This window comes from Podarcis muralis, chromosome 9, assembly GCF_964188315.1.
Source record: "Podarcis muralis chromosome 9, rPodMur119.hap1.1, whole genome shotgun sequence".
NCBI classification, from domain to species: Eukaryota; Metazoa; Chordata; class Lepidosauria; order Squamata; family Lacertidae; genus Podarcis; species Podarcis muralis.
The window spans coordinates 45,751,905-45,778,309 of NC_135663.1; the positions used below are offsets into that span (position 1 = coordinate 45,751,905).

General features: G+C 41.4%; 1 long non-coding RNA gene across 1 annotated transcript in view; it reads left to right on the forward strand.

Moving 5' to 3' along the window:
• Nucleotides 1-18,377, forward strand: part of LOC114604781 (uncharacterized) — a 20,561-nt gene extending 2,184 nt beyond the window's left edge. Inside the window, exons 1-4 of the long non-coding RNA XR_013394233.1 lie at nt 1-3,495; nt 9,466-9,587; nt 14,421-14,520; nt 17,303-18,377. The exon at nt 1-3,495 is cut by the window's left edge and continues 2,184 nt beyond it. This is a non-coding gene — a long non-coding RNA (uncharacterized LOC114604781). The remainder of the gene's footprint in view (nt 3,496-9,465; nt 9,588-14,420; nt 14,521-17,302) is intronic.
• The last annotated feature ends 8,028 nt before the right edge of the window (nt 18,378-26,405 follow it).

The following is a 26,405-nucleotide window of genomic DNA, read 5'->3' on the forward strand; positions in this document are numbered from 1 at the left end:
AACGGGTTAGGAACTTCGGGGGTCCTAATCAGTTTGCAAGGGGAATGTAGCTATAGGAGGCATAAATAAGAAAAGAGAATCAAGCCAAATTTGTAATGGAAACATCATAGAATCAGCTTATGAAACCAACATACATCTTGGCCTCATCTGTTGTGGGACTACAACTCTCATTGTCCCTGACTATGGGACATTGCTGACAGGGACTGATGGGAGTTGCAGTGCAACAACATGTGGAGGGCACAATATTGGCTACCTCTCAAAAGTGGCCCATGAAGGTGGGTTAGTCCTGGGATCTGTCCCACTAGCAGAACCCAGTTCCTTACTCTCCTGGTAAGGAGAACATTATAGATAATTTTATACAAGTGGAAACTTGAAGGAATTTTGGAAGGAAGAAAGTGTGTATGTGTTTTGGGTGGGGGAAAACTAATTTTTCTGCAATAGGTCATCATCGCATATATGGAAATCAGTTTCAGGCTGAGCTGCCATTGTCAGGTCCCTGCTGAAGCCCACTCCATAGCAATGACTTATTGCCAACACCCTGAAAATTCTCCTTTCAATTGCTCTTCTTTGCTGCCAGTTCACCTGCCCTCTGAGTGTAAAAGTTGAAGTAAGGGCAGGGAGAAGCATTGGCAACCCCCAAATACTTGCCTTGCAGTCACTCCTCACAGTCCCAGATTGGTCCCCAAGAGAGAGGGCAAGCAAACAGCTGTGATAGCAGCAAGACGTAGGGAGACCCACTAGGTGTAACTTTCTCAAGGCACATCTCTCAATCCTAGATTTTCCTACCCTTTGTCACTCGGGCAAATTCTGGGAGGTGAAAAACTGAGTTCAAAGACGATACGCCAAAGGCAGGCTGTTGCCAAGTCATGTTCCTTCCCTCTCTGCAGCTTTCCTTCACCAGCCAGTGTGGTGTAGTGGTTAAGAGCAGTGGACTCATAATCTGGTGAACCGGGTTCGCATCTCCACTCCTCCACATGCAGCTGCTGGGTGACCTTGGGCTAGTCACACTTCTTTGAAGTCTCTCAGCCTCACTCACCTCACAGAGTGTTTGTTGTGGGGGAGGAAGGGAAAAGGAGATTGTTAGCCGCTTTGAGACTCCTTAGGGTAGTGATATCAAATCCAAACTCTTCTTCTTCTCCTGTGTAACTATGGGCAAAAGGTGAGGAACTGAGCATGTAGGGGATGGTGACACCACAGGGGATGGTGATAGCATAGCTCAAGTTGTTTCATGCTCAGCTACTACAAGACCTCATCTCGATGTTAGTTTCTGTTTCGCCACTGTGCAGCTGCTTAGAGTCACAAGGCTCTGTTTACATTCCAGAGACATTCTAGGCTGCTGGAAGTCACACGGGAGACGGGGGACGGATGTGACATTAGTGGTTTCCTGTTCCTTTGTTCCTTTGTGTCAGTTGCTCTCTGCTTTCATAGAGAGAGGATGTCTTTTCTGTCTGCGTAGTTAGGAAAATAAAACTCTTTGCAATGTAGCCCAAATCTCTCATCTCTTCCCTGTGCTGGAAACTCTGCTGAATGTGGGGATGTGCCTGGAGCCTTATCAGAGGCTCAGGTCGTCAAATCACGTCAGAGGCGATTCCGGAGGACTCAGCCGGAGGAGGATGAGCTTTATCAGCTCAGTCGAGCGGAGATCCCGACACTCCCCACCCCCCATCCTCAAGTATTCTGTCTAGCACCTTTATATTTTTGGGGATAGTCCTCACAGTGTGATGAGCAAATTGTGAAATGTGTAACCCTCAGACAAATTAGTTCTGGGGGCTTGGGAGAGTATGGAGAGATTGTTTCTACAACCATCTCCCACAATTTTTCTGCAAAAGTGGGCAATGTATTTCCCCCCTCTCCTTCCCCAGTGTCCAATTTGGGCTTCACTTTAAAGCTGGTTTAGCCAACATGGTGTCCTCCTGATGTTGTTGGACTACAACTCTCATTGTCCCTGACCATTGGCCATGCTTGCTGGGGCTGATGGGAGTTGCTGTACAACAACATAAGGAGGGTCCCACATTGGCTACCCCCGATTTAAGGAGGGAAGTGAGAGATTATATCATAAGGCCAGAAAACCAGTTCTTTCTCATGCAAAACCAAATAATTCTAAGTTTTTGCTTGACTATGCTATTATTATTATTATTCTAAATGGGGAATGTATTGCCTCTCTCTGTGTATGAGTGACATACCTCTGTCAAATAAAAGAGGTGATGTGCATTAAATAAATTTAGTGAGCAGAGATGGAAAATAACAAATGTTTAGTTGGCTAATAACATCTGTTTTAAGCTGCAGGGTACTCAGCTCCTTAACTGGCATCTTAGCAGGAATGTCATTATCTAAAGGCCATCAAAAGTTTATTTTCTTATTATTTCATTTTTATTGGTGTCGATAAAAAATAATAAAGATGAACACTCCACGGCAAAAGATTTTATTGCAGTAATAGTAGCTTTTAGAAAGAAAAGTTGTAATTATATCAACTTGGGGATCTCTTAAGCTGTTTCTAATAAAAAGATATAATGAGAAACTGGGATTTTATATCCTTATCTAACAAAAATAACAGCTTTAAAAAACCCACAGCCCTCCACAGTTACCAAAATGTCATTTGAAGAAAGAGGCATTTTCAGAAACGACACTTTTAAGGCAGTGTTTCCTGAGCATTGGACTGAAAAAAAGGGCTACATTTTCTATGTGTAGACACAGACAAGCCCAACATCCTGCTAGAATCCTGATCAAGAGCAACTGCACTTAGGTTTTATGGGAACTTTGCACATTGATTTCAGTAGGACCTAAGCGTGACTCACTTGTTTTGTTTTTGTTTCGTAGGAGCCACTGTTCTGAGGGAGACTCCTGACTGGAAAGGGGCAAGTTCAAAGAGCAGAGACTCGTGAAGTTGCCTTTTTTGAATGTAGGAAATTAGCTGATTTCTGGCCATTTATAGACTGCATTTGACACACAAGGGGTATTTCCACATGGCCTTTTATTGTTCACTCCGCGCTGCTCATGCATTAAAGTATTGCATCCACATGATGCTGCCCCTCATGAAAGTGCCGTCCCATATTATTTTCCAATTTAATCTGAATTCACAGTCTCTGCCTAAAATCCAATAAGGACTTCCTGCAGAAATGGTAAATTATGATAAAATTGGGGGCGGGGGAGAGAGAGGGGATGACGTTTTTGTGAGGATGTCATGTGGATACTGCAAAAAGGGTTGCCCCATGCATAAGGAGTACGAAATTGACAATGAACTGCCATGTGGAACTGCTCAAGTACACAAAGTGGTGCAATACTGTAAGAAACTCCCTGTGCATGAATTAGGCTTGAAAGCACCATTCCATTGGCACCAATGAAAGATTGATTTGAAACCTAAACATGCACCTTTGTGGATGTTTTCAGCAGATCTGCCCTTCCTAGATGCCGTCATCTGAAAACAGCTCCTACACTCCAAATGCCACCCATTTCGGAAGAAGAAATGAATATATATTCCATTATCTGATTCTCTTGGTAAGCAGTGTGCCTTGGACTATCTGTGCAACAAATCTGAGGATTCTAAGTCATGGGGAAGTACTCTTATAATTGAAATACAATTATTGACACAGTCAAGGGAACAGACCCTCTAGCACCACCAATGGACAATGGTTGACAGAAGGAGGCTTAAGGCCCAATCAGACTATATGTTAAAAAATGATAGGGAGGAGGTTAAAAACTCAGACTGATTCTCAGCCCTGCCCTAGAAACTAACTGTTCCACCTGCAGAGAGGTCCACCACATCATACATTGCAAAACTTGGAGAAGCACTCTCTTCTCAAGATGTTTCTCAATTTGTGAGATGGAATCTTCTAAAGGCCCCAGAATGCAATGCTTTTTTCTTAGCACGTAGCCCAAGCTGCAACTTCAAGAAAAGTTAATGTTATGATGTTTTACTTTTTTACAAGGTACAAGTCATTTCCATATAGATGAGTGATGATATGAACTGCATCCATCTTTTCCGAAGAACATACAGCTTATCTATTAAAATTAAACTCCTGGTGAAACAGCTTGCAAGACTCTTTATTGCAAAGAACCCTGAAACAATTAGGGATTTAAATTCTTTGAATACAGACATCAAATTTAAGCTTTGGGTTTATTATTAAGTGTTTCAAAAGCAAAGGGAATGAATAAACAAAAGAAAAGAAAGACAGACAAAAGAAGCAATTATAAGGATTATTTTGAAAAAGCAGATATAATGCAGCATTTCAGATCTGTCCATCCCTACCTAAGTTAAAGGGAGAATTAACATGGGTAAACACAGTCATAATTAACAATAGCTATTGGGGGAGCAGGCTAATCCACCCCACTTAAAACAGTAATTCATTCTTCCATCTGATAGTTAAAACTCAGCAGAAGTTAAATAGGTCATGGAGAGGTGCTTCTGTGTTGTAGAGCAAATGCAGTCACTTATGAGAAAAAGAAGCAAAGAATTCAAAGCTTAAATATGAATGATTTGTATCTATTCTCTAGCAGAGCTTCAGAGGAGAATATAAGAAGATTTGTATAGTTAACTGCAATATAAATAATGAGGGACATGTGAATCAGAATAGTGGATATACTCTATATTATTTTTAAAATTTTCTAGTAACATCCATGTGAATGCATGACACTTTGCAGAGGACAAGAGAACAAGTCGCTGCCTTAAGGGCTTTGCAATCTAAACTTCATTTAAGGGGAAACAACGAGGAATGTGCAGGAAATGGAGATGGAATAAGTGAAGGGAGAATGTGTGCTTATCTCAGCTCCATCTAACAGCGCAGATCCATTGCGATAAGAGAGTTTTGATATGATGGATCTTGCACTTTCCCAGCTGAGCTGGAGATGTGCCGGTGTAAGTCCTTCCATTGTAGGCTCAGGTTGTATGTATGTGTAAATAAACCACATATAATAAAGACACTACAGTTTCCCACTGTTCCTCATTCTGAGGAAACCAAACCCTGGGTAGGTGCCTGGAATCCCCTGGAATCTCTCAGCGCTCAGAGATTGCATGCAGGCTTCTCATGCTAAGTATGGTGTTGCTGTTTTCCTAGAAAATGTGCCACTCAATGCCTATATATAGAGAGCTTCAGGAAACTTAACATCTAAAAAATTGCATGTGACTTTTGCATTTGCCAGGTGGCAATAAACATCTTTGCACTCTGAAATATCTGGTAGCAATGAAGCAAATGTGCTCTGGAAAACAGTGTACAGCAGGCTTCCAGCTTCCAGGTTAGAACTATAATCAGCACTGAGAGTTTCTCCACTCATTCGCCTGTGCACTGTTGCCTAGATGACTTTGATGGGCAGTGACAACCCCCTGTAATGGACTAGGCCCAACGGACCATGTCCCTATACTTAGGGGAGGAAGGGGATGCAGAAAGCGACAAAAACACAAAATACACGGACACAGCATAATGCTTCTAAGTGCAGCTTAGATGGTATTTATTGAGGGGGATAATTTTTCACCCTTTATAAAAAGCTATGCCAGGTTAAATGGATGAATATGAAACACAGCTGCTGGACCATGAAAATGGAGCACCTTTTGGGCTTGGCTTTGGGAGACAGGTGTGGCTTCGAAGCCTTGTTTGGAAACTGGTGGAAACAAAGAAGAGGGACAAGGAGGTGAGGAACAAGGGACTGGCATTTGCATTAACACAAAGAATAATGATAGCATTTGAAATAGCTTGATGCATCATACATGATGCTCCTTTTAATTTCCACCATCAGATACTTAAAAGTTAGCATCTTGCGAACAAAGCTATCCTCCCTTTGAGGCAATGGGTCATCTTTATTCATAGCGCATAATAAAACAAATGTGGCTTTGCCAATTTATATATGCATTTCTTTAGCTTAAACTAGATGGGCTACTGGCATGATCCAGCAGGATCTTCTTATGTACTTAAGTAAACAGCTGTGATATGAGTAAGGCTATAATAATTGTTTTTTCAGTATTGCTCAGGGTTGTAACTATCCAGGTGTTCAGATGGGGGTCATTCCCAGCCCTACCTGGAGATTCCCAGCATCGAACCCTCAACCTAGGACTTTCTGTATGCAATGCTGATTCTCTGCCTTTTAGCTTCTGCCCTTTCCATGCTTGCACAGATGGTGAATAAAAAGGGCTTTGCAAAATGGCCAAAACCAAACTTTTTTGCATACTGATTTGGGACATGGATGTACTGTGGATTGCTCTAATAGCTAAACATGTTTTGTTTATATACCCTGTTGATTTTCAGACAGGTTTTCTTTTTCTTTTTGCTATGTCCCCCCCCCCCCAAAAAAAAAGTGCTTACAGGGAAAAGTATTTCATCTGCTGATATAGATCACTAATTCCTAATCTGAACAAACGTTGTGTATTGCATGCCAACTGGGATAAAAGCGAGAAGAAAATAAAAAGAAAACACATGGACCCTGTGGCAATGCAACACATTGCCTGATCAGCGCTAGAGGGCAGCTAACCTTGTGAAAAGATAAGAGTTCAAATTAGGCTTTGATGTTTTAAAATAAACAAACAAAAATAATCACATTGTTTGAGTTGCAATCTAATCGTATAATTTAGGCCTAATTATCTGATGCTGGAATTGGGTTCTGGAATACAATTTGTCCTAGAACAAGTTTGTTACAGCTTCCAGTTTGAAGGGGACATATAAACACAGAAAGCTGCCTTATACTAAGGGAGACCAATCAACGATCCATCTACCGTATTTTTCGCTTTATAAGACGCACCTTTCCTCTCCTAAAAAGTAAGGGGAAATGTGTGTGTGTCTTATGGAGCGAATGCAGGCTGCGCAGCTATCGCTGAAGCCAGAAGAGCAAGAGGGATTGGTGCACACCAATCCCTCTTGCTCTTCTGGCTTCAGCGATAGCTACGCAAAGCCTCTTGAGCACAGCAGAAGCTCTCCTGCCTCTTCGCTCAAGAGACTTTGCGTTGTTTTCTTGTTTCTTGTTTTCCTCCTCTAAAAACTAGGTGCGTCTTATGGTCGGGTGAGTCTTATAGTGCGAAAAATACGGTAATTCACTATTGTCTGGCATCAGCTCTTCCAGGTTTCAGGCAAGAGATCTTTCCAAGTCCTAGCTGCAGATGCTGGGGACTGTACCTGGGACTTTCTGCTTGCAAGCAAATGCTCTGCCACCAGAGGTGGACTTTGGTCTCTCAAATTTCTGTGGCACCCTGTGTGCCACTAAAATTTGGCGCTTCCTGCCTCTCTCGCTCCATTCTACAGCATTGTTTTGGTGCCCCCTGCAGTGCAGCACCCAGTGTAGCTGCACTGGTCATGCTACCCTAAAATTGCCTCTGCTGCCACTAGGCCATGGTCCCCAGAGCCCTGGGCCAAGTGTTTTCTGGTGGGCCTTGAAAGCAGTGCAAGGTGGTAGCAATGGTGGCAGTGCTGACTGGCTGGGTCTAGTTGCTGGTTAAATGTCCCACAATGACCCAGAGTGAAGCTACGTCAGAAACATTGTGGGAAATTATAAAGGTTGCTAGCACCAACTGGAGGGGGGTGAATGTCAGGGGTGACCAGGGACAAGAGGTATCGCTGTTGGGTCTTGGTGGGGTAGTGGGGCCACAGCAGTTGTGCAATGATGTTTGTTGGTTCCAGTACCAACAAAATAGAATGGAACTGGGAAGTTTGTGTTAAGTAGCATCTCTGGTATATTATATTTTCTTGCTTCCGAATGCTTAAAATAAAGCTCTTGCAGTAGGTAGGATTGCCCCCTGGCTGGTTTTAACCTGGTCTGTTCATTTGTTATATGGCCAAGTTTATTTAAACTCATACTAAATGCAAGGCTAATGCTTAACCTCCCGTGTTTGTAAAATCAAATATTATGGTCAAATAGCTCTCAGCTGAGTCATTGTTAGCATCTGTGTGCATGTTTAAAAAGGATGTATGTTGAGAATGACTCAGATTTAACATTTAAACCATAACATTGCACTGTCTACTATTGTTTACGTTATGGGGCACAACTTCATAAGCATCATATATTTGTATTGAATGTTCACACTGTGAATTGTGACCCCCTATACTTTATTTATACATTTTCCTCCTCCGTCTCAAAATATCATGAATATATTAATACACAAATAACAAATTAAATACTTACTATTATCTCTGTAAGGGACGCGGGTGGCGCTGTGGGTAAAAGCCTCAGCGCCTAGGGCTTGCCGATCGAAAGGTCGGCAGTTCGAATCCCCGCGGCGGGGTGCGCTCTTGTTGCTCGGTCCCAGCGCCTGCCAACCTAGCAGTTCGAAAGCACCCCTGGGTGCAAGTAGATAAATAGGGACCGCTCTGGCGGGAAGGTAAACGACGTTTGCGTGTGCTGCGCTGGCTTGCCAGATGCAGCTTTGTCACGCTGGCCACGTGACCCGGAAGTGTCTCCGGACAGCGCTGGCCCCTGGCCTCTTAAGTGAGATGGGCGCACAACCCTAGAGTATGTCAAGACTGGCCCGTACGGGCAGGGGTACCTTTACCTTTTATTATCTCTGTACAGTGGTACCTCAGGTTACAGATGCTTCAGGTTACAGACTCCGCTAACCCATAAATAGTACCTCAGGTTAAGAACTTTGCTTCAGGATGAGTATAGAAATCGTGGGGATCAGCAGGAGGCCCCATTAGCTAAAGTAGTACCTCAGGTTAAGAACAGACCTCCAGAATGAATTAAGTTCTTAACCTGAGGTACCACTGTACTTAACTGCTGTCATCACCATTTTAAAGACTGTGAAGTATAGCAGATGAAAAAGATCTAAGTAATAATTTTTGAAGAAATACCCTTTTAAACCACTGAAGGCAATTGTGATTGTATGGATTGTACTCAATATATTGCTAAATTACTTGTTCCATTAGCACAATGTTTGGTGGTGGTGAAATGGAACTTCCCCCCATCCTCCCCAAATCTCTTATGGTTTCCCCCCCAACTCCCCTCCCCTGGGCAGATTTGGGGAGGATGCGGGGGAAGTTGGGGCCCCCAGAGTTCCAGTTGCTCTAAATCAGTGTTTTTCAACCTGTAGGTCCCCAGATGTTGTCGGACTACAACTCCCATAATTCCTAGCCAGCATGTCCAGTGGTCAGGGTTGATGGGAGTTGTAGTCCAACAACATCTGGGTTCCCACAGATTGAGAACCGCTGCTCTAGATGGTGCTGTTAGTCTAAATCAGAAGAGTTTTTAAAAGTGTTTTCAGAGTTAGGCATGGAGACTCTGTCAAAACTGTTAACAGGAGACAGGAAGGGAAATAGTACGCAGAACACATACTGCAGCTTTCCCACTATGAATCTTTTCAGTCTGTCTTAAAAACCGAGAATATTTGCGGTCTGTTGTGATGCTTCCAGATAGCTGTGATGGCTCACTACTCTATTGTAGCAGGGTGTTAATATGATCCGTGAGAAAGGTTCTCTGTCATCATCCCATACCAATGCATTTCCATCCTCTCTGCTGTCTTTGTGTGTAATTAAAGCAGTTGCTTTTAACTTTCAGGAAATCTGTCCTTCTAACGAGCTCTCATGTGACAGGAACGCCCATCCTTTGGCAAAGGCTAAAATCAGCTCATGTTTCAAGTGCAGATTGGGCAATGATTGGAGGGACTCGGTAACATCAAGGTAAATGAGAAAGTCCCAGCAGTGCACATTAAAGTAAGATTGATAGTAATATTATATTGCCTGTGCATCACAACGGCATCAAAGCGGAAACACCATTTGTAAATCATTTGTGTTCACGTGGAAGGCACCGATCGTTTCTCATATGTACTGCTTGCCATCCACTTAAATTGCTGTAATAAGGAATAGCAGGTACCTGAAGAAGAATTTGACATTTTAAATGTGGGATGTAACACTATTAGCATTTTGAGTGGAAATTGGCAGCAGACCTTTTTTAAAATGGATTTAGCAGCCTAAGGGGTGGAAAACTTCTTCACTTTGAGGGCCACATTCTCTCATGGTTGACCTTCAGGAGCTGCAAAAGCAGGGTGGTGGAAATAGCCATTGGCATGGCCAAAGTGGTTGGGTTGGCAACGTTGAAAACGGCATACCTATGACACGCATGCATACAGCTCACATGCAATCACATGCTTACATGCATATACATCAACCCATGAAACACACTCAGACAACTGCCACTTAGTAGGACCTAGGGGGTAATTTGCTTTGAATTGCATTTTGATGCAAACTCACGTAATTTACATTTTCCAGGATAATACATACATAGCTGTCCTTCAAAATTCACACTTTCTCAAGTTTTGGAATGCAGTTCACCTATCACAACATGCACAAAATAATAATATCTTAAGGGAAAGTGTGTATAGCAATGTGTACCTTAGTGAAAGAAACACGCAAAAATAGATTGGATTAGGGGAAATGGTTTGCAAACCATTAAGTTACACTGTGTACAAAAAGGTGTATTTTAGGGGGAGAGTGCACAACAAAGCATACAAATTTTAATGTAGATTTTTTTAAAATGCAAACTGATGGAGAAATGGGGCAAACTGAAGATTAGAAGGGGAGGGCGAATGTACAGACCGTTCCATCCTTCTTGCACAGAATGTGTGAATGTACGGTTGCAGTCAACAGCTCAATAACATGAGCAGAGCAGATGTCAGTTTCTTAGCTGACCTGGGTCATTGCTCTCTAACTCATCCACGGAGATGGTAGCCTGTTCTGATTCCTGGTCACCTTAAAGTCACTTGACGCACACAGGCTTAGAACTTGTTTTGTCACTGCTTGACAACTTGCAGCTGAAATGTGTGAAATAACTCAACTGAAAATCTTTGTGTTTGAGTGAGAAGCAGTCTGTTCCAAAATATCCTGGTTTCTCTCTTCATGACACGAAGTGGGTGAGGAATCACATTGGACGCTTCAGTCCTAGGAGACCAAAGTCTGGATGTGTGAAGGAGCCAACAAGTTTTTTGCATGTAGAAGACCACAAGTCCAATCCATGGCAGTTGCAGTTTAAAATGATCTGATTGGTATGGTGTTGGAGGAGACTCTTGAGAGTCCATGGACTGCAAGAAGATCAAACCTATCCATTCTTAAGGAAATCAGCCCTGAGTGCTCACTGGAAGGACAGATCGTGAAGCTAAGGCTCCAATACTTTGGCCACCTCATGAGAAGAGAAGACTCTCTGGAAAAGACCCTGATGTTGGGAAAGATGGAGAGCACAAGGAGAAGGGGACGACAGAGGACGAGATGGTGGGACAGTGTTCTTAAAGCTATCAGCATGAATCTGACCAAACTGCGGGAGGCAGTGGAAGACAGGAGTGTCTGGCGTGCTCTGGTCCATGGGGTCACAAAGAGTCAGACACAGCTAAACGACTAAACAACAACAGGAAAGACCAGTCTGGGATCTTGGCTTGGAGACACACTGCCAGTCAGAGAAGCCATAAATAAACCAAAGGTATCATTTAGTATAAGGCAGCTCCAGATGTTCACATAGTGATGCATCCTCTCTCTCATGCTCTCATCCTTTCCTTTTCCAAGACCTTCCCTGTGGGCAAGACAGTGAAGAAGAAACAGAGCCCTGGATCCTGTCGTTTCTGGGAGACAAGGCTAACTCAGAGAATAATGGCTGGTAGCCCACTGTTGTCAAAAGTATGGAAATTAGACAACTTTCAGGTGTACTGACACTGAATACAAATTAAACGTCTACTAGCTGATTTATTAAGCATTATTTTTACAGATGTGATATTTGTTGAATGAATATTGAACTATGGCTGTATCTATTTTACCCAGCTGTTTTAAAAAGGTACTGAAAATTTATTGTGCTGGTAACTCAGAAAATGGATTCGGTCATGATTTTCTGCACTGTAAACTCAGGTACTTTTATTACACTACTACTTTATAACCGGAGATAATTTATGACATTGATTTATTAATTGTATATTCAAAATGCAAAATGTGTTATTGACAATTCTCTAACACCACTGAGCGATTAGTGTTGCAATTTTGCAAACTCTATGGATGTGCAGATTGGAGTTTCCAATTTGTACTAATCCAGCTAATTGAAATAATTGATCAAACTAATCTAACGCTTAAGAAAAGAGTCAAACAAATTTATCCAAATGAAGTCAGGCAACCAGATGCAATATGATTAACTGATGTGACCCTAAATGAGGGAATGACAATGCATACAACTCTTTGTGTCCCTGGAAGCTTTAAACAGTTTGAGATGGGGACTTCCGGTTTCTGCAGATGGCGGAAAGGAGTGCGAGTCGGATCGTCTGACAGACTTGAACCCTGCAGAGAAACGGGGAAGTGCCAAGGCGAGGCACCCCCCCCCCAAAAGCCCTGAGAGGGTCTCAGGGTGTCGAGAGGTCCAGCAGACCACAAAAGGGCTCTCCTGCAACCTCCAAACTCCTTTTGTGCTGGAAAGTATGGGGAGTTGGGGGGGGAAGCGTCAATTGAGCTTGTGGTCATGGTAGTATTGCAACTCTGCGGGAGGGAAGCCTCAGCTCAAGCCTGAAGCAGAGATCTTCCAAAAATCACTACTAAGTCAATGGAAAGTTAAAGAAGATTTACTTTTGGAATTAATTAGGTGGAATTCGGCACCAGGCGGAGGAGTAAAAAGGAAGTCCATCCCTGTCTTATTGGTAACTATCACTGCATGGAAACAATTTGCAAGTGAAAAGGTTACTAAATCTTTCTTTATGATACTTATGGATACTGTCTGCTGATGGGAAGGTTGGAGTAAAAGCAACTGAAACCCATTCATTATTGCTTTTTATTGGAGTTACTGACTTATCAGATTTACAGTTGTGGACTTGACTTCGAACTACAGCCATTGGTGAATTCAAAGCCAGCAGAGAAAACTTGGAACAAACTTACTGTGCACTCTGTTGGGGGAATGTATGGAATTATATATCTGGGTTGCAGTGATTTATAGAAGACTGAACTTGTTTTTCTAAAGACAAACTGGAACTCTAAACTGGAACTGATATAAGCAAAAGAGGCTGGAATTTTGAAAGGACTGGATCTGTTGGAAACTCCTTAAAAGGAGGAAATCATAAGGATTTTTAATTGCTTGCAATCTCTCACATCATTCTGAGACATTTTAAGAAAATAGGTTTAATAAGAAGCGAGTACTCTTCCCTGGATAATTAAGCTGAATTCTTTTTGGACAGACTGCTCTTTGTTTTCTTTTTTAAAGTAAATATCTGTAAAATCTAGAATTAATTTGAAATGTGTACTTTATGTTAAATTGTATAAACATACTAGGTAATAGAGCTGGAGGGAAAAGGGTTAGGAGGGTGGAAATGTTGTTTACCAAGAAAGCGCTGCTTGATGACCTTGACAAACTCATAAGGTACTGTTGGAAAACTGGCTGTTCTGAGAACAAGGGAAAGAGAAGAAGATGGCAGTTAAAAAGCAGCCAACTTTAAGTTTGGACAGAAGGGTCTCCGAACAGGACCTGGGGGATAAGCCCCATTTTGAATGGGTGTAGCTTTTTTCAGAATTCAAAAGACAGCTGATAAAAGAGATGAAGGAAAATTTAGAAAATCTAACAGAGAAATTACTAGTTCAAATAGATAAAAATACTGAAATGATGACAGAACTGATTATTAAGATAGAACCATCGACAAAGGAGACAGAAGTGGGGGAGGTGGCCATGCAAGGATCTGATATGAAGAAAGAGCAGGAAATGCCTAGTGTAGAGGTGGATGGTTTGGGGGGACAGGCAGGAATCGGTTGGGGGAGCCTTAGCGGTTAGAATGAGGCCAAAACTACAGCCCCTGAGACTGAGAAAAGCCTGGGAGGAAGGGGAGCAGGATTTCAAATCTGACTCAACAGATAGTCGCCTTCCGCTGAAATTTAAGTATGCTAAAGTTAGGAAAAAGAATGGGGCATGTTTATTGTTCAATTGCAGAGTATTGCAAATAGGTTGGAACATCAGTAGGACTTGACTAAACACTTGCAATCAGTAGAAATTTGGATAAATTGAGAGAAATAATAATTGGAATATGGAATAACTGGAATACGAATATGGAAATGCAGAAGATTTTTGTCTATATAAAGAACCAAGAAGAGGGAATGAAGGGAAGTCATGAGGTCTAAAGAACCTCAAAGATAAGGTTTTGAAAAAGGTATTTGGGGATGAGGGGGGGGGGGAGTACTATTGTGATTAAATGTGGAATTCAAATGTGAAAATCAATAAAAATTTATTTACAAAAAATTGAACAGTTTGAGACGGAAGGCTTAGATTACATGTTTTAACATTCCCACTTAACTTTCCAGTTTTTCTCTTCCAAATGAGATCCTCAGAATAATGATGGGATATTATTTTACAGCACTTTTGTGCCAGTGGAAGATTGTCCTAAAATCTGATTTAAATGAAGGCTAAGCTGAAACCATTCATACAGCTCAATTTTGAATGGAATATGTTATTTGGGTTTGTTTTTTTCTTCTCCTCCTCCTCCCTTAACCCTGTGATATGTTCATTGTCAGCTGCCATCGTTCCTGACCATTGTCCATGCTGCATGAGGCTGATGACAGCTGAACACCTAGAGCAACATCTGGAGCAACATCAACATCTAGAGGACCGCAGGTTTGCCATCCTTTGTTTAAAGCTACCATAAACAACTGTCTCCACACTTTTCTGTCTAAAGGTAGTATTAGGAGACTATTCTAGGGCTGCCTGATAAGCTGTGCTAAGCACTGAGGAACAGCATAGAATCAGAGAATTGCAGAGTTGGAAGTGACCTCAAGTCTTCTAGTCCAGCCCTCTATAATACAGGAATCTCAACTAGATCATCCATGACAGATGGTCATCCGACATCTGATTAAAAACCTCCTAGGAAGGAGAGTGTCCACCACTTCTTGTGGTAGTCCATTCCATTGTTGAACAGCTCTTATTATCAGAAAGTTCTCATCATTAATTGCTTGCTTTAAAATAGGTTTTAAAATCTATTTTGAATTTTCTTTGAGGCATTGTACAGAGGGAAAGCAGGATGTAAATTCTTCTATTAAGATATAAATGAACACAGCCAAAATTGTGAAAAGAGTGACTGTAGCCTAGAAAAAAAATATTATTCAAGTGGAACTGCTACTCTCCTGAGTTGTGTAAATAGCAACCGTTACATGGAACAGGTTAAATGCACTCTTATGTACCTGCCCAAGCTCAGACATTGGCATCTGAGGCTCTCCTTTCTGGTTCACTAGTGAAAGCGGTCACATCATCATGCACGTGTGTTGGGATCTTCTGTGGTAGCCCCTTGTGTCTGGAATATCATCCTCATGAATATTCAGAAATGGCCTTTAGAAAACCTCTTTTTAAAGCCTTTAAAAAGATTATTCAGGTCTGCCTTTGGCTGTTGTGCTTAAGAATGGTTCTGCTGCTTTCCCCCTGCTTTTTATAATTTTGGAATACAGCATTGCATTGCTCTGTTCTAACTTGCCTTGGGAGCAGGATCTTCTCAATAGTGCCGCCCTGCTTATGAAATGTTGTTCCTGGTGAGTTGTGCCTGTTCTCCTAATTATTGTTGTTAGTCAGGATTCAAAGATGTTCCTGTTCACCTAGACATTTGGGGGATGAAAGATAACTGTTTGTGGCAAATTTGAAGTATTAGCTGTAAGGATATTTGGTGTGTTTTCAATTTTTTTTTTAAATGTTTATATTGCTTTGTCATTTGCCACCTTCCTTTGAGAGGAAGATCTCATAAATCTCATAAAAAACAAACAAACAAACAAACAAACAAACAAACAAACAAACAAACAAACAACCTGTAACTATTAGATGGTCCCATGATGACCATGAAAGTGATGTGCAATGTCTTGGGTAATTTCTTGATTATGGTTCTATTGGACCTAAACAAAGCTTAGGATATGGATTCTGAAATAGCGAGTAAACAATATGGGGAAGGGCATATACAAACACTTGGCAAGCATGCCTAAACTGGTTCCTTGTATCTTGGACTCTGTCTTTTTGTAAATAAAAATCCTGAGAGATTTCTGAAAACAAAACAAAACAAAACAAAACAAAACAAAACAAAACAAAACAAAACATAAGCCATATATTATTAGTAGAAAACACACTTTGATAGAATTGTACCAGGTATTCTGGGAGAAAAATTATTATGAGTTCCACTATGAGAGGTATTTATCACCAGAAAGAGCAGCATTTCATAAGCGAGCTGAACTGTAAAAATGGAATGACTCATTTCACTAAAGGATTTGGTGACAGTTTAGTGACTAGTAATAAATAGTGTGCCTGGAACTAAGTACATTGAGTTTAATGATTACTTTTACAAGGCTGTTTGTTTCTTAAATCTACCTGGTCCATTCTCTAAATCCACAAAAAGGGGGCAGTGAAATGTTATGGTTTTGCTAAATGACATTCTAAGTCTCCTAATGTCCAGTTGAGTAGAAGGGTAGACTCTTTGTTTCTGACATTGGATAATTGGGACACATATGGGATTCTGTTGGTTTACCTCCTGCCTTGCTGCCCCGCAGTCTCCCTGCCTGAGCTGACAGTGCTGGTCTTAGAAGCAGTACTTAGGACTCCCAGACAGCAACATCCGTGTTGAAGCGATTCGTCCTGGGGTGGCTCAGGACTTCATGGTTGCCATGACAACTATGGGGCTGCCCCAATGTGCCATCGGCCCAACACATTAATACTCAGCATTATTCAGTACTTACCAGAGCTCAATCTCCATTTGCAAGGGCCCAGCTAGGTGCTTAGTTCCCTGTGTTTACGTGTGAGAGCATCTGAGAGCAAGCTGAACCTGTGGTAAATGGAATTGACCTGGTGCTTTTCCCAATATTTCACGCACAACAACCATTGTCAACTACAGAGAACGTCCAGGAGTGCCTGAATTTTCTCAAGAGCTTTCAATTCTGATTTTAAGACCCCCAAATCAAAGGAAATAGAATTTAATAGTTTTTCAACCCCATTGAAACCTCTAAAAAGCTGTTCGCATGAATGCATACAATAGCAAAGTTGTAGTGAATATAACGCCAGGTACAAAACTGTTTGCAACTGCACAGAACTGTTGGAGTCCTACAGAATGTATATAACTGCCAACCCATTTCCAAAAGTGAAACAATAACAGAAATTGACATGAATGTTTGGCTCTACCTGCTGCTTGGTGCGGTTTTTCTTTTTCTTTTCAAAGCTTTTGCTCGCTATGAACTTTCACTGTGGAAAAATAGCAGATGCGAATTTGGGAAATCAGTTGCAAGCTGCAGTAACACCATCAGGTTTACCAGATGTAGAATAGAAGTAGACTTCACACTGAGGTGTGCAGAAGTTTTTTATTTTTATTCATTTTATTATGTAACAGAGAAGCATTTTCAATGTATACTTATGACACGTTCCCTTTATTTTGCAGTGCATACGATGCCCCTGCCCCTTTTTGATGGGCCCAGGCCCATTTCTTCTTGGTTCTGACCCTGCCTCCATTGGCATGTGGTCCCCAACATTCAGTGATGTGTTTGACCGCACAGAAAGTGTTAGGATATAGTTCCGTTCCACCTTAAATGGTCAGGCGTGATTGTTGTGTGTCACATGCCTGCTTACTTCCTGCTCACTGGGAGTTTCCGTTTTGTATATAGCTTTTGTTCTGGCTGTTTTTCCTGGACACGGAGGCAAGCAGTCATGTTTTTCCTTTGTTCTGACCTATGTTGAATAAAGCTGTAAATATGCCCACCTGTCTGAATCTTCCGTTGTGGAAACTCTGCAGAAAGGGTGTGCACAAGTCATGGAATGTCTCTGAGGCTCGTGTGGCTAATTGACTGATACGGTTCCAACGGGAGAACGGGAGATCGTCCGGAGACGACGTGGAGGCCTGCCTGATGGCTTCGTCTCCCTGGCAGTATCCCAACAGAAAGATGTCCAATATGAAATGATGCCTTCTAACCTCTGTGCACCATCGGAACAACAATAACAGAATATGTTGGTGTTATAATATCCAATACAAAGCTTCTTATGGCAGCTTCACCTTGTCCTTATTCAATTGCATTTAAATTTTGTATCTTTCCTCCATGGGGTTCACAGCAGGGCGACTGGTGCTCTCTGCCATTTTAAATCAAAATAACACTATTTGGCCTAAGGTTACTGAGCTTCATTGCCAAGCAGGGAATTAACCCCTGGCTCAAGGTTGACATGCTATTCAACATACCACATTGACCTTTCACCAAAGTAGTAAGATAGACCCACTCTATTGATGTTACCTAGATAAAGTATGTGGAGTTGTTGTTGTTTTTTTAAAGAAAAATGTCCTCCTGCAGCTACAGTGGTACCTCGGGTTACATACGCTTCAGGTTACAGACTCCACTAACCCAGAAATAGTACCTCGGGTTAAGAACTTTGCTTCAGGATGAGAACAGAAATTGTGCTCCGGCGGTGCGGCGGCAGCGGGAGGCCCCATTAGCTAAAGCGGTGCTTCAGGTTAAGAACAGTTTCAGGTTAAGAATGGACCTCCGGAACGAATTAAGTACTTAACCCGAGGTACCACTGTATAAACAAACACTTTGTGAGGAACAAAACAATTTCCCCCCCCTTCCAGTAGCACCTTAAAGACCAACTAAGTTAGTTCTTGGTATGAGCTTTCGTGTGCATGCACACTTCTTCAGAACAGTAATCTTGAACCAGTTGCAGATCTCTTATACACCCATAGAATTGTAGAGTTGGAAAGAGATCCTGAGGATCATCGAGTCTGATCCCCTGCAATGCAGGACTGTGCAGCTGTCCCAAACAGGGGTTGAACCTGCAACCTTGGCATTAATAGCAACATTCTCTAACCAACTGAGCTATCCAAACCAATAATGGAAGTTGTTTTAGTTCTGAGGGGAGAACCTATTTCATGTATGTATGTATGTATGTATGTATGTGTGTGTGTTTTTAGAAAGAGATGTTGTAGTTCAAATATCTGAAGTAGAAAGATTCCAAGTTACATTTCGGAACTGCATCAAGAGCAAAAACAATTGCTGCTTGAATTTTCAGGGAAGCAGAAAGAGACTGATTGAGTGCATGAAAAAAGAAAGCGGGAGGCGGGGGGGAGGGGAAGCCAAGTTCAGAACTTAACAAGAAGTCCTTGATTTAGATGGAAATGTCAGCCTTGTGGCAGTAAATATCCAAGAGGCAAGGCAGAATAAGGTAAACACAGCAAGAGATTAAAAGGTTTAATATATTGTATCACAAGCAGTAACTAGAAAGAACAAGGGCCCTGATTTTGCTATCGTTAGCATTTAAAACCTCAGCCAGGATGTGTGCATTGCTGTTATCTCTCAGAAACACCTGCTTTGACTTTTTTTGGTGATGAGCAAACTTTTTCTCCATGAAGTCGCTGGCTCCGAATTTTGAAACACAGAAATGCCAAGGGAAGGTGGCCTTTTATAAGAAGATGTTATTCAGATTCTCGTGGAAAGATCATGACATTTTAAAAAAATAAACCCAGCACATTTCCATCCACCTTGGCAAGTATTCCCTTACTGTTGACTAAAATAAATCTTGAAATGAACATGCCAATCTTATGGGCCAGCTTAGCTGATGAAGTCCATCTAGGAACATAGTGGCTAAGAACACAGAAGACCATGGGGAAATTGAATCCAGCAGTTGTGCTGGCCACTGAGACTGAGTGAAAATGAGTGGTGCAAGGTTAGAACATAAGCTGAGCCCTGCTGGATTCAACCAAAGGCCAATGTTGCTGGATTCTCCTCTGCTGATGCTTCTAGTGTCTAGTATTTAGAAACCTGTTTTCTTTGGAGGTAGCATATGGCCATTAGTAATAACACTGTTGGGCAGCCTTATCTAAACTGTCCAGACAGAAAGGCCTTTGCCATAACAGGTTGAGAACGGGAAACTCTTGGCTATCAAGGCGCCCAGATTGCTGCCCTGAGCTGGAGTGGACAGGCAAATGCTGTTCTGAACAGAATTTTCAAGGTGTCATCAATGCAATTAGTAATCAGTTGCACCACTTAACAGAATAATGCTTTTAACCCTTATAATGCACAAAGCAGAGCTTAATCTGAAAGACAGAGGAACGGTGACTTTGCAACCCTGATCAGTTTTATGTGAAGACACGATACTGTGGTGAGTGATGGCATTATAAAACTCTGAAATAGATAAATAGGCAAGGGAAACAGTGAATAAATCATTCATTTCTCTCCACAAAGTGAGCTCACTAAAGCATTTTGATCCTTTTTATATTGTCCAGTAAACAGCAACAAATAAAAATTAATGTGTGTGCTTCTCACATCTAGGAAAGAAGAATGCTTCCCTTTGCAGAAAAGGGGCATTTAGGGGGAGAAAATATTGGTTAAAAAATAACACACCATCTAGGCATAAGTAATTGAAGTTTCATGCCCTGGTCACTACAAAATTGTGAAATGAATCTATTCATTTTGGGGGAAATCATTGCACAGTTACAACCTTCTGGTTGCCTCAAATATTAACCTTCCTTGGGACAACCAAAGAACCATTTCATGATGTCAGGATTCAGGAGTTATTTTTGACCCTCCCCTCCAAATAGTCAAACAGAATAGCTATGAGCATGTGTTGCATGCTCCTGTATCACTTAGAAACCAATTACTGAAGAAGGAGAGAATGGAAACATGACCACCATTAGCTCTGCTGAGAAGCCAGCTTCCTTGGAGTCCTGTGCAGCTCAAGTGAAACCTGGTAGCAGCTGCAATATCAGGCTGCAGCAGAAAAAGGCTGTGCACCATACACATTTAATGTAATTTGCCCCTTCTGGAGCTACAATTCCCAGCATCCTTAACAAATTACAGTTCCCAGGATTCTTTGCAGAAGAAAATGTGTTCTAAGTGTATAGTGCGTGTACAGCCTAAAGGTACTCAATTCTGCTGAGAGGCCAGTTATTTTTGGCGTCTCTTCTCCATTCAGCGGCTCATAATGTAAAAAGGTAAAGGTAAAGGGACCCCTGACCGTTAGGTCCAGTCATGGACGACTCTGGAGTTGCGGTGCTCATCTCACTTTATTGGCCGAGGGAGCTGGCGTACAGCTTCTGGGTCATGTGGCCAGCATGACTAAGCCGCTTCTGGCGAACCAGAGCAGCACACGGAAACGCTCTTTAACTCCCCGCCCCGCCAGAGCGGTACCTATTTATCTACTGGCACTTGGACATGCTTTCAAACTGCTAGGTTGGCAGGAGCAGGGACCGAGCAACGGAGCTCACCCTGTCGCAGGGATTCGAACCACCAACCTTCCAATAGGCAAGCCCTAGGCTCTGTGGTTTAGACCACAGCAAACTCTGCAACTAAGAACTAGTGCCTGGATTTGTGTCTTCCCCTCATCCCTTCCCATCCCTTTTCTTTTCGTGTCATGTCTTTTAGATTGTGAGACTGGGGGCAGGATAGTCCAGCTGTCTTACTATTGATCTTTGAAAGCCATTTTGGGATGGATTAGAGAATAAAAAGGCTTTAAATAAATAAATGTAGACATATTTCAGATCCCTGAGCACACTAACTAGATAATAGATTCAGTATGCTATTTAATATTACTTAATCAACATTTGAGCAGCATCTTTATTGAGCAGGGCCATGCCTTGACTTTCAGATAAGAGATGGTTTAGATCCCAAGCAGGCAGATGTTCTGAGTCTTGTAACTCTCTCCACATTTTACTAAAATTATTTCATTCCATTAGCGGTCATTGTTGGAAACTAAAGTGCTGCTACTGCTGCTGGCGAGAATGAATACACACAGAGAGTGTGGCACCAAAAAATAGGAGACATGTCGCATCCAGATCATACCTTTAAAGCACAGTATGCCATTTTTGACAATCACGGCTTCCCCCAGAGCATCCTGGGAAATGTAGTTTGATTAAGGATGCTGCAAAGTATACTTCTGCTAGGGGTAAACAACAGTTTCAAGGATTCTATGGGGGAAGCCATGAGGGTCAAAATGGTGTAAGTGTGCTTTAAATGCCTTGTGTGTGTGTGTGACGAATTAGAGTCCCACCTCCTTCCCCACCAACCCACTTCCTTCACCAGGTACCCAAGGAAAACAGCCCTGAACTGCCTGTCATAAAGCAGAAAGGACAGGGCACCAATAGCCATCAGTGGGAGGGTGGGAGGACACCTCATTCTTATTTGGCATCATGTCTAAATGCAGACATTATGCCTAAATGCATCACATGCTTAAATCAAAGGCATAAAATAAAAAAGTAAATAAAAAGTAAATCCAGTTTTTGGAAAAGATCTTGGACGGACTACAGTAGTATATGCATGAATCCTGCGATTTTTGGACACACACAAGATTTATATGATTTAAAATTCTTGCAGCAATACAGCAAGGGCTGGTGGGTGAGGATATACAAGTTGTCTGGTTGCTATAGTTTAACCTGTTCCCTTGAGTTTACCAGCAATCTATCTCACAAGACGTTGCAAAAAGTGCAGAGGAACTGGCAGTAGATTATATTTTGAGACCAAAATGGAGAAACTACTTTGGGATAGATTTTGATATACTCGCTCTCTATTAAATTGACCTTAAGGTGCCCTCAGAGCAGGCTTGTGAATCCCAGCCTTAGAAGTAGCCAAGGTGCCTGCAAGGCTGTCACTCCTCTATTGTTTCTCCAAATCCAATACATGCCCTGCCAAGCAACTGCCTGATTAAATGTTCAGATTAAATGGAGAGCATCAAGAAATACCACCTCCTTCGTAGAAGTTAATAACCTTCCCTAGCCCATCTCCTTTTAGCAATTAGCCGACACACCAAGCTAAGGTAGCCATTGGTTAGTTTCAGATTTGCAGTTACTCTGAATAGCAGTCCTCCCCTCGAGGCTTGAAATGGTCAGGGGTCTTAAAGGAAAATTCCACCCACGCACCATGTCTTTTTGGAAAAAGAGACATTTGCCTGCGGAGAAGTTTCACTGCTCATCCTGGGAAATTGCTGTCCATCTTACACCCTATAGAGATGTGACTGTGTTGGCTTTCGCTTTAGGAATCTTTCAAGCCTTGAGTACTGGCTTTGCAAAAGTAACATCAATGGCGAGACAGAAGTGTCAGAAGTATTTCTCCATTCCTTTTATCCTTTTGGACGGCTTGTTTTGTTGATGCCTTTTCTCAATAGGCTTTTTGGACATTTCCCTCTGTGAATGGAGGGGGATGTGGGACCATGCCCACTGGACCCAGCCCAATGTCTAACCAATCACCAAATGCCATAGTGGTCAGTGGGGTGGCACAGGTGGAAATACTGTGTTTCGGAAGGATATGAAATGAACAGACAAATTCTAAGCAAAATAGGTCATTCATCCCCAATGTGTCAGACAATCAAGCATAACAGTTGTACACTTTTTCTTCTTCTATAGCTGTGCCTTTTCTAATAGTTCATAGCCTTGATCCTGGGGTGTAATCAATGCCTGGTACAGCGTCACTGAACGTGTTTGCAGTACCAAACAATAAACCAACCCAGAAAGATGAAAGTTACTATTTATTAGATTTTGTATTTTCATTTCTGACTCTATCCTTTCATTCTTTCAGAAAGCATCAGCTAGCAGCAAGTGCAACTAATTTTTATTTTTTAAAAAAATAAAATATTTATTAAAGTTTAGACATTACAAAAAAAAGAGAAGTAAAACAAAAGAAAAATATAAGCAATAAACAATAACAAAGCCTCAAAAAATAAATAAATACAGTAGTACAAAGCATCAACAATACAAAAAAGAGGAAGAAAAAAAAAGGCAAAAAAAGCCTTTAAAAAAAAACCCAAAAGAGAACAAACCCACATACAAAAGAACCCCATATTTTCATATCCTTATCTTTCATTTGCTTATTTCTTCGACTTCCTCACACCTCCTTTTTTGTATTCTAGTTCAATTAATTATTCCAGCAAGTCCTTTCCCTCTTTCACGAAATTAGTTCCATAATTTAACACAATTTTAGACTTAAATTTACATCTTTACCCAATGTCAATCTATTCATACTTAATTCTTTATAATATTTCTACTAAAGTCATATAACTTCTTTCCAGCATCCTTCTAACATTCATTAATTTTAGAATATTTCTGTAAATAAACTTTAAATTTTTTCCAATCTTCTTCCACCGACTCTTCTCCCTGGTCTCGGATTCTGCCAGTCATTTCCGCCAATTCCATGTAGTCCATCAGCTTCATCTGCCATTCTTCCCTGGTAGGTAGGTCTTGTGTCTTCCAGTGCTTAGCAATGAGTATTCTTGCTGCTGTTGTAGCATACATGAAAAAAACTCTATCCTTCTTTGGCACCAGTTGGCCCACCATGCCCAGGAGAAAGGCCTCTGGTTTCTTTAAAAAGGTATATTTAAATACCTTTTTCATTTCATTATAGATCATCTCCCAGAATGCCTTAATCTTTGGGCATGTCCACCAGAGGTGAAAAAAGGTACCTTCAGTTTCATTGCATTTCCAACATTTATTATCGGGCAAATGATAAATTTTTGCAAGCTTGACTGGTGTTATGTACCACCTGTAAATCATTTTCATTAAATTCTCTTTTAAGGCATTGCATACCGTAAACTTCATACCCGTGGTCCATAACTGTTCCCAGTCAGCCATCATAATATTATGTCCAACATCCTGTGTCCATTTAATCATAGCAGATTTCACCATTTCATCCTGCGTATTCCATTTCAACAGCAAGTTATACATTCTTGACAAATTCTTAACTTTAGGGTCTAACAATTCTGTCTCCAGCTTTGATTTTTCCACTTGGAAACCTAATTTTTTATCCTGATTATATGCCTCCATTATTTGATAATAATGGAGCCAATCCCGCACTCTGTTTTTTAATTTTTCAAAGCTCTGTAATTTTAATCTGTCACCCTCTTGTTCCAAAATTTCCCAATACTTCGGCCATTTGGCCTCCATATTGAGTTTTTTCTGGGCCTTTGCCTCCATCGGTGACAGCCATCTTGGGGTTTTATTTTCTAACAGATCCTTATATCTTATCCAGACATTAAACAGTGCTTTTCTTACAATATGGTTTTTAAACGCTTTGTGTGCTTTGACCTTATCATACCACAAATATGCATGCCAACCAAATACATTATTAAAACCTTCCAAATCCAAGACATCCGTATTTTCAAGAAGCATCCATTCTCTCAGCCAGCAAAAAGCGGCTGATTCATAGTAAAGTTTTAAGTCTGGCAGGGCAAATCCACCTCTTTCTTTAGCATCAGTTAAAATCTTAAATTTTATACGAGGCTTCTTGCCCTGCCAGACAAATCTGGAAATATCTCGCTGCCACTTCTTGAAACAGTCCATTTTGTCCAAAATTTGCAGTGATTGAAACAGAAATAACATTCTTGGCAGTACATTCATTTTTATCACAGCAATTCGGCCTAGCAACGATAACTTCAAATTTGACCATATTTCTAAATCTTTTTTCACTTCAGTCCAACACTTTTCATAGTTATCCTTAAATAAATTCACATTCTTAGCAGTCATATTGACCCCTAAATATTTCACTTTCTTAACCAGTGTCAGACCTGTCTCCTTCTGAAACTTCTCTCTCTCAAAGACGTTCAGATTTTTCTCCAGAACTTTAGTTTTCATCTTATTCAACTTAAAACCTGCTACCTGGCCAAATTCTTGAATTGATTCTAGTACTCTTTTCGTACTTTTTAAATTTTTTAGCCCCTGGTTCCATATTGTCTCCATCTATCTCAAATCATGAAGTTTAGTTTTCATCTATGCATATGCAGAAGCTGCCTGAACTGTTCTCAGCGCAATGGAATGACAGTTTCCATTTTGAATTGCACAGAAGCTGGTTGGAGGCAAAGCACACCAAAGAGGTGTATTACTCTAAAAGCAACGGTGTGCAGATGGATTGTGGCTAGCGTTGTGTGAACCTGACCTAAAATCCCAGCTGTGGGGCCACAGTAAATGGTAATGTGAATGGACTCATGCATGCTCAAATCTAAGTAAAAATCACATGGTTGAAAAGATTCAAAAGGATGGCAGGAATTGGCAGCCAGTTGGTTGGCATATGCTGTGGTTTCTGGTGCACAATTTTACTGCCTCTTTGCCCTGTGTTGGGTCTTTGTGGAGTGGCAAGGCCATTGCTGCATCTGCACCCTGCTCCTCATGGGAGATGTGGTGGAAGGTGGGAGGACAATTAGGTCCAGATTGTGTGACAGCAGTAAAACCATTTTGGGATCCTCCTAATCCTGGGCTGGTTTAGCCCCGCCCTGCTTTCAGGGCACAGTGGTTAGGAGCAGGGATCCCACCAGAGGACCTCCATAAGTCAAACCATACCTAAACAAACATCACCTTTGGAGAATGATGGGGAAAATCACTTTACAAAAAAAGTCACTTTTCTATGTCATAAATATCTGTAGAAACTAAATCATAGTTCCACTGATTCTATGGGAGCTGTTGTCAAATAAATTTCTTTTAAGAATCAGGTGTTAGTCTCTGCTTAACTTCAGCTACCTCAGCTTAAATGGGTCTGGGGATCAATTTGAGTACCATTGAACATTTCCTGATAATAGATGGTGTG